Source organism: Coturnix japonica, chromosome 8, assembly GCF_054131305.1.
Source record: "Coturnix japonica strain WE chromosome 8, WE-NBRP24, whole genome shotgun sequence".
Lineage (NCBI taxonomy): Eukaryota > Metazoa > Chordata > Aves > Galliformes > Phasianidae > Coturnix > Coturnix japonica.
This window is the reverse complement of record NC_140670.1, coordinates 2,365,714-2,373,253: the sequence shown is the minus strand read 5'-3', so window position 1 is coordinate 2,373,253 and position 7,540 is coordinate 2,365,714. Positions and strand designations below refer to the sequence as shown.

At 36.9% G+C, this 7,540-nt stretch overlaps 1 long non-coding RNA gene across 1 annotated transcript; it reads left to right on the top strand.

Moving 5' to 3' along the window:
- The first annotated feature begins 5,499 nt into the window (after window positions 1-5,499).
- LOC107315581 (uncharacterized) lies at window positions 5,500-7,057 on the top strand. Its single transcript, XR_001555969.3, has 2 exons — window positions 5,500-5,588; window positions 6,708-7,057. It is a non-coding gene; the product is annotated as an uncharacterized LOC107315581 (long non-coding RNA).
- Window positions 7,058-7,540: the final 483 nt, after the last annotated feature.

The following is a 7,540-nucleotide window of genomic DNA, read 5'->3' as shown; positions in this document are numbered from 1 at the left end:
GCCCTAATCTTAATATCAAGATTCCCTTGGAAGGTATACTTTGTTCTGCCACAAAAGATATTGTGCTCTGGATGATATTTAAAAATCGTAATTTAAAACTGCATTTTTTCTTTCCTTTGGCAGAGCAGAGTGTGCAAATAATTTTAGCAGGTGTTATTAGAGCAGATGTTATTAGATAGGGGGTAGAAAGTGCATCAGAAATGCTGATAGGGATTTTTTCAGTTTGTCACTGCTGGGACCCTGCAGAGAGTAGCCAGTCTTAGTTAAAGCTGCAGCATGCTTGCTCTTTATGGGAAATCTATCTCTTTTTATATTATCTCAGTAGTGAAATCTATTTACAGAAGAGGAATTTTCCATTCACCTTTCTTAAAACCATTTTATTTCACCACTGAGAATGGAAGAACAGTCTGTGGCTATGTATGGAAAATAACTGTGATTCTTTACCGGGAATGTAAATGAAACATCTTCCTACAAGCTCATCATTTTCATTTTCTATGTAGATCTAGAATGTTCACTGATTGAACTATTCTCATACTAAAGGATACTATACTGTCACTTTTAGCTTGCTTTAGTTTTGATTTCTTTTACCCTAACACGTTTGCCTAAAGTAGGCCAGTCTGATAGATTGATGGTGGACTAAAATACTTTTATATCCCATGTTCTGTATTTCCCAGCTCTAAAAGCACTCTGAAAAACGTGCTTACAAGAAAAATGGCATATTCAATTTATTGGTTTGTATTGTCTTTTTTTTTGCAAACTCATTATGTTTTCTGGGGAAGGGAGGAAGGACGTTTGTTCTAAGAGTGCCTACACATCTTGATGGTAGTACTGTAAAGAAATTGGCAGCAACTGTGAAATTAAGTTGTTGCTAGTAAAATTACATGCTGCTTTTTTTCAGCTGCTTTTCTTTTCTGGTGATCACGTTCCCATTCTGCTTTTCTGCAAGGCAAGGAAATGAATGCTTCTCCCCATCCCTGTACCCCAGCCCGGACTTCTTCCTTCTATTTACTGGCTGTTATTGCTGAAACTAGTTCACTCTTCCCTGCAGCAAATCCATCTCCCGCTGTCTGTGGCTTAGTCAGAATATCTCTTAGTCAGAATAGGTACTTGACTAGGATTTCTGTAAGATAATGAATTGTTCTCCACAAGCAGCATTTTGAATGCAGAGCTGTTGTCAGAACAGAGATTTGAGTTACCTTCCTGGCAGGATAAGAGAGTACAGACAGTGATAAATTTTCTTGCCCTAAATTCACTGTGTGCCATAACAACATTGTGCTAGGATGATTTTCTAGTATTTTGTCTGAGCGAGGGGTTAAACTGTTTATAAATCGCTGAACTCCCCTCTGCGCACTGCAAACTCCCTGACACTGCTGTCAGAAGCCTGAGAAGTACAGAGCAAACAGCAAGCTTCACTCCTGAAATCAGGCTGTTGTGTGGCACTGCATGCCATGCTGTGACCAGGGCCATTTGTGTGCTCTCAGATAAGGCAAGAACACAGTTATGTTGCTCGACAGCCAGTAGCTGCTGAAATTGACAAGCAGGAGCTAACTGTGTGCTTGCAATCTTTGTGTTGTACCGTTGTCATTATTATTATTAAAAAGCAACTAACATAGCCCTTAGTCATTTTGCCAAGTGTCATTGGGACCACTGCTTTTGTAAATCTTATGAAGTTGTTAAACAAGCATCTGTCATGGAAGGGCGTATGAAATGAAGGTTTGGATTTGAATTCCTCCATGCAGAAAAAAATGGCACTCGTTGACATTCATCAACACTTGCTGAATGTTTTTGGAGACCAAACAGTGGACGTGAGCACAGTGAGGCAGTGGGGTGGTGGTGTGTTTCAGCCATAGTGACAGGGATGTGAAAAACAAGCCATATTGCGGATAGCCATGCAGATCCTTACAAGCGTGATATGCAGGCTCTTGTTCATCACTTGCAGAAATGCATAGCCGGTGGTGATAACTGTGTTGAAAGAAATGTGTTTTATAGATAAGAGTTCAGTCCATCAAATACTGTTATTACGTTGATTTAATTTCCATGTGAATAAATAGGAGGCATTACTTTCAGGGTGACCACTGTTCCCATCATATTTGCAGCGTTCATATCTTCTGTCTGCTAAATAGTTAGCTTTTTGCTTGTTCCCTCCATTACTATGAAAACGCTTCCTATGAAAGTAATCTAAGTTGATTTTCTCCCCTGATAACTCACTGCTTAAGTGACACCATTAGAGTGTGGATTAAAGTTACCACGTCAGGAAACAGAAATGGAGCAAACTAGCCTTAAGCTACTTTGGTCTTTGGATCATTAAATCCCCATTCTGATATTGTTATTAGGGAAAAGGCAAGTAAGCGATACTGGGCAACTCGTTTTCAAGCAGAAATAATCAAGTATTATAAAAAGCCTTTTTTTTCCTTCTTGTGGGAGGAAATATTCTAATGTCTCTTGTGAATTAAAACAAAAAGACAAGTACATACAAATACAAGTTATTTTCACATCCCAATGAAGGTTTTATAGGTATTTTCTATTTCAGTGGATATTTTATGGTCACAAATCTCACACTCCACATTACACTTCTGCACTATTAAAACCACTGTAATTCAATCTTAAGTTCTCAAAATTCAGATATGCATTCCCATTTACTGGAGTAGAATTGGACCTTCTTTTTTTTTTTTTTTTCTTTCAATATCTGTCCCTGTAGGATGGAATTACATAATGTTATGCAGAATTACAGCACTGACTTTAAAGCTAAGTTTTCATCTCTTTTTCTATTAAAAATGGTTCACTCTTCTTCCCCGTCATTTCACTTCTTGTTTCTTGTAACTAAGGAAACATTAATAAGGCAATTATGAAATGGAAAAACTAATTAAAATCAGTGAGAATGAATGCTCACCAGTGCATAAATTTCTATGCTTTTTAAAAATGAATGAAAAGGAAAGAAAAACAAGTATTACTTTTGCCCTTCATTATTGATACAGTGGACTGTTCCATATTCTTCCTGTTCTTTATGGAGATGCGACATCACTAAGATAAAGGTCCACACGTTCTGTTTCTAATGAAATGACTTTCCAAATTACCAAATTTCCAAGTATGACAAACTTACACTAAATAAATAAGATGGATTCTAAATCAATACATCAGAATATTCATTGAAAATTGCGGTCAGTAATGTGTTTAGGTTTTGTTTTTGTTTTTACAAAGTAGCGCTATGTTTTTTTACTTGAAAGTCAGTATAAGTATTATATTCATCATTTGGATATGGAAACCAAATGGAAATCTTGTATGCAAGTCTGTCATTTGTGTTTGCCCATACAGTTCTTTTTGAAGATGTATTGAAAGTTTTTTTTCATTTCTTGATTAGAGACATTGGGTTTTCTAAACACAGAATTGTGCTCTAGTCAGAAATGAATGCCTGCTATGTCAGAAGCATTTTTATATGAAATATTGCAATATGAACATTTTTAAAATAAGCTTTGAAGGTCGATCCATATACTTAATTCATTTATGTCCTAGGTGTTTACCTAATAACGATATGATAGTTCCATGGAACTGAACTTTGGTAGATAATGTAATTTTTTAAATAATAGAATTTGACATTAACTATAATACATCTGTTGTTAAAAACAGGCAAAAATTGGATTAATTAAAAGATACTTTAAAGACACATTGTCAGGTGAAAATTAGTAAATCTTGAGCGATTCTGGCTAAACATGGGTGGCAGCTGTGAATCCTTAATGGAAGTTTATTTCAGCCATAACCTATTCACTTGCATTGGGCATTTATTTTTCAGCAATTAAAATATATATATGTATATAAATAAATAAATAAATAAAGAAAGAAGAAGAAGAAGAAGAAGAAGAAGAAGAAGAAGAAGAAGAAGAAGAAGAAGAAGAAGAAGAAGAAGAAGAAGAAGAAGAAGAAGAAGAAGAAGAAGAAGAAGAAGAAGAAGAAGAAGAAGAAGAAGAAGAAGAAGAAAAACAAGTACAAAGCATTGGTCAAGTGTGTGCCAGCGAAGAGAAATGTTTTCAAGTATAAAAACTTTACAGTAATGTGCTTCAGTTTTTTTGTTGATGAAAAGTGTTGTTGAGATCTGGCTTCTGGGAAAGAATAAAAGAAAATTGTCAGGGTATGCAGGAAAGCAATGAGGGAGGCTAAGGCTCGCCTAGAATTAAATCTGTCAGGACAGGTCAAAAAACAAGAAGGACCCATTGCTGAGTCAGGTAACTGGTAACCGAGGACAATAAGAAGGCAGTTATGAATGCCTTCTTTGCATTAGCCTTTGCTGTTAACACTGTCCCTTGGAAATCCCACACCTGGAGCTATGGGAGAGACCCTGGGGAAAAGAAAATTTGCCCTTGGTTGTGGGTGGATTTGGTTAGAGAATATCTAGGTAAACTTCACGCACAAATCTACAGGCCCTAATTGGATGCACCCAGGTATGCTGAGGAAACTGGCAGAAGGATCTGCCTGAACACTGTCTTTGATCAATGAAAGGTAATGGAGAATGAGAGAAATGCCGAAAGACTGAAGGAAAGCCAATGTCACTTCAGTCTTCAAAAAAAGAGCAAGAAGGATCTGGGAAACTATGGACAAGTTAGCCTCACTTCCGTCACTGTGAAGGTGATGAAGCAGCTTATTCTGGATGTTATCTCCTAGCAAGTGGAAGAGAAGGAGCTTATCAGGAGTAGTCAACATGGATTCACGAGGGGGAAATCATGCTTGACTAATCTGGTAGCCTTTTATGATGTCATGAGTGGCTGGGGGGATAAGAACAGAGCAGTGAATGGTGCCTACAAGCAAGGCTTTTGACACCATGGATGGCAGAAGGCACCAAATCCAGTCTAAATGGTGGGTGGGACAGGACAGTCCAACCAAGATTGGCAATGTGCTCCACAGTCTTCAGATTTGGTATGGGGCCTTGCATGATTATGCTGCAAGAGAGGAGGTCAGGATTGGTACAGTGTCTTTAGTTATTCTCCAGAATTAAGATTTTCCTCACAATTTTGAACTACTTGCTTATCCTGTAATAAATTCAGAAATAGGGTTTTGAAGAAATGCTAGGCACTCAGCTTTTTGACTGTTTGAAGGAGGTCGCAACCTTTCTAATTGGAATTGAGAAGTATGTAGGCTTGCGAAGTGCATCTGAAATTTCTTGCACTGATATGGCTGTTCTTCCTGGAAAATATAGTTGCAGACACAAGTACAACCACAAATTTCAGTCTGTATTGTGAAGCTGTGCTGATATTCTCTTAGTTGGTTCGTTTAAAATTCTCACATCATTTAGTTACATTGAATTTGCCATTAAAAGTGACATTTCTCTCAGGACTGATTCTGTTTGGAGCTGGAGGCAAAATCTTGGTGGTTCAGATAATTTTATATATGAGAAATAGAGCCGGTTAGCATGCATACGCTCTATTTAACTTGATAATTTTTTTCATTCAATTTAAATTAAAACTACCCCACCCCTCTTAAACTTGAACATCTTTTTTTTTTTTTTTTGCAGTCCCCAGACCTTGCTGTCTTAATTAGTTTTACTGTTACAGATGTGTGCTAGTCATTACTGCCTTTCTGTGACTGAAGTTGGAGTTCACGTGAGTATCACTGGAAAGCTTCCTCCTTGATATCTATAGCATAGTTTCAGGAGTATGAGATGAGTTTGCAATTAAGATAATTCAGGTACTTCTAACTTTTTTTCACCAAAGTCTCATTTGTGCGAGGAAAAAAAAGCATTAACTGATAGTAATATATTTCTGGGCTAGCATTGCCTTTTTAAGGGTGTTATTTGAAGATAATATTGGAACTTCTGAAATAACTTAAACGAGTTAATATATACCTGAGGTCAGTTTTAGAAGGCATGTAAAGCTGCTTAACCCTGAAGAAGTGATGGAGATATTCCAAATATCCAACCCTTCAGGTTTCATCTCAGTCATCTGACCTGACCTAGATAAAATTCATTTTTCACACTCCAGAAGGTTGATATTCCCATAAGGTCTTAACTTGTAATGTGGGTTCTGGGGGTCGTGTACTTCGCAATACAGAACTTTAAAAAAGGGTAGGGTTCCTGTCTGATAGGAGTATATTTCTAAGGACAGAAAAGTGAGCATTCTGTGAAATTAGGAGTAGTTGTAGTCACGTTGCCTAATTCCATGTCATATTTAGTTTGTCCTATTCAGGGTAGTGTCCATCATGCCTATTGTTCAGCCTGTCTGCAGCTAATACTTTCTTTTCTGCCTCCAAGATAGATGCTCTCCCAGCAAGCCTTGTCATTTTAGACAACCATACAGATTAAGAACACAGCTGAAACTGTCAAATTTATAGACCTCAGCAAGAAAAATCCATAGCCTATACATTGAGGAGAGTTGAGATTTTAGTAGGAGACCTAGAAGTGAGAGAAGAATTTCAGTACTGAGTTATTTATCAGCCTAATGGAACTTTTTAGCAAGCTATTGTATTAAATAGTAGACTTACCCATATTTCTTCTTCAGTAAGTTATTTTGGTAATTTCATTATGAGAGTGGTGTATGATAAATTCTTTGGGTCAGAGCTAAAGGAAGTCCACAGAATCTACATTGTAGCCTCACAGTACTATGAATAAAAATAAAATGTTTTTATATTTACTTGCTCTAAGCGGTTTTGCACCATTTGGGTTCCTGTTTCTTTTTCACTTAGTTTGGTCCTTGTGTTTATAGAAGGATTTTTTGCTTCCACAGGTCGACAAGCCTTGTGGTGATGTCCCCGAGAGGATGAATAGACTGTTTAATGCACTCTTGTCCTGGAATCAGCCAAACATCAAAGGCATCGTGTGGTTCATTATTAAAAAAAAATACACTTGCACAGAAAGCCTTAGAAATTAATGTTAGACTTTTAGTTTGCATATGAGGTCGTGCTGCTCCAGTATGTATCCCAAACATTCTGAGAAAAACCTGTCTCTTCTTCAATATGTTTTGAAAAACTGTGTTCCTAATCTACTATTGATTTTAATAAGGAAGTAATATGTTATATAAATGCTGGACATCGTAGTATAAATAAGCAAGCTTTTAATGCATATAATAAATCTATCCTATGTATATATTAATCTCAAATGCTATCACATTGTGTTCAATAACTGTACATGCTTTTAAGTTCAGGAAATCTGTTCTCGAGACAGCAGGAGCTTGTTCTGATCTTAGGTACTCTGTTGCATGTAATCCTGCACATGTTTAATCTGCTAATATACGTGTGTGCAAACACAGTGGGCAGCTTTTGAAGGCATGAGGTGAGAGCACAGCTACACCTCAGATTTGAATGGTGAGAAGGGAGCAGAAGGAAAGAGGTTCAAAAGAATGCTTTGCCTGCTTTCAATTACATTTTTCAGGCATATAATGATAAATCAAGATTGCTAATTTTTCAAATGTTGATGCTTCTTCACTGGCTTTTGTTCTAGATTCCCACAAGGACTAGAAAGGACAGGTTCTATTGCTTTTTCTTTTTCCAAAGAAAATCATATCAATCTGCTCAGACTTTCAGTATTGAAAAGTAGTAAATTCAGCATTTGTTTTTCCAG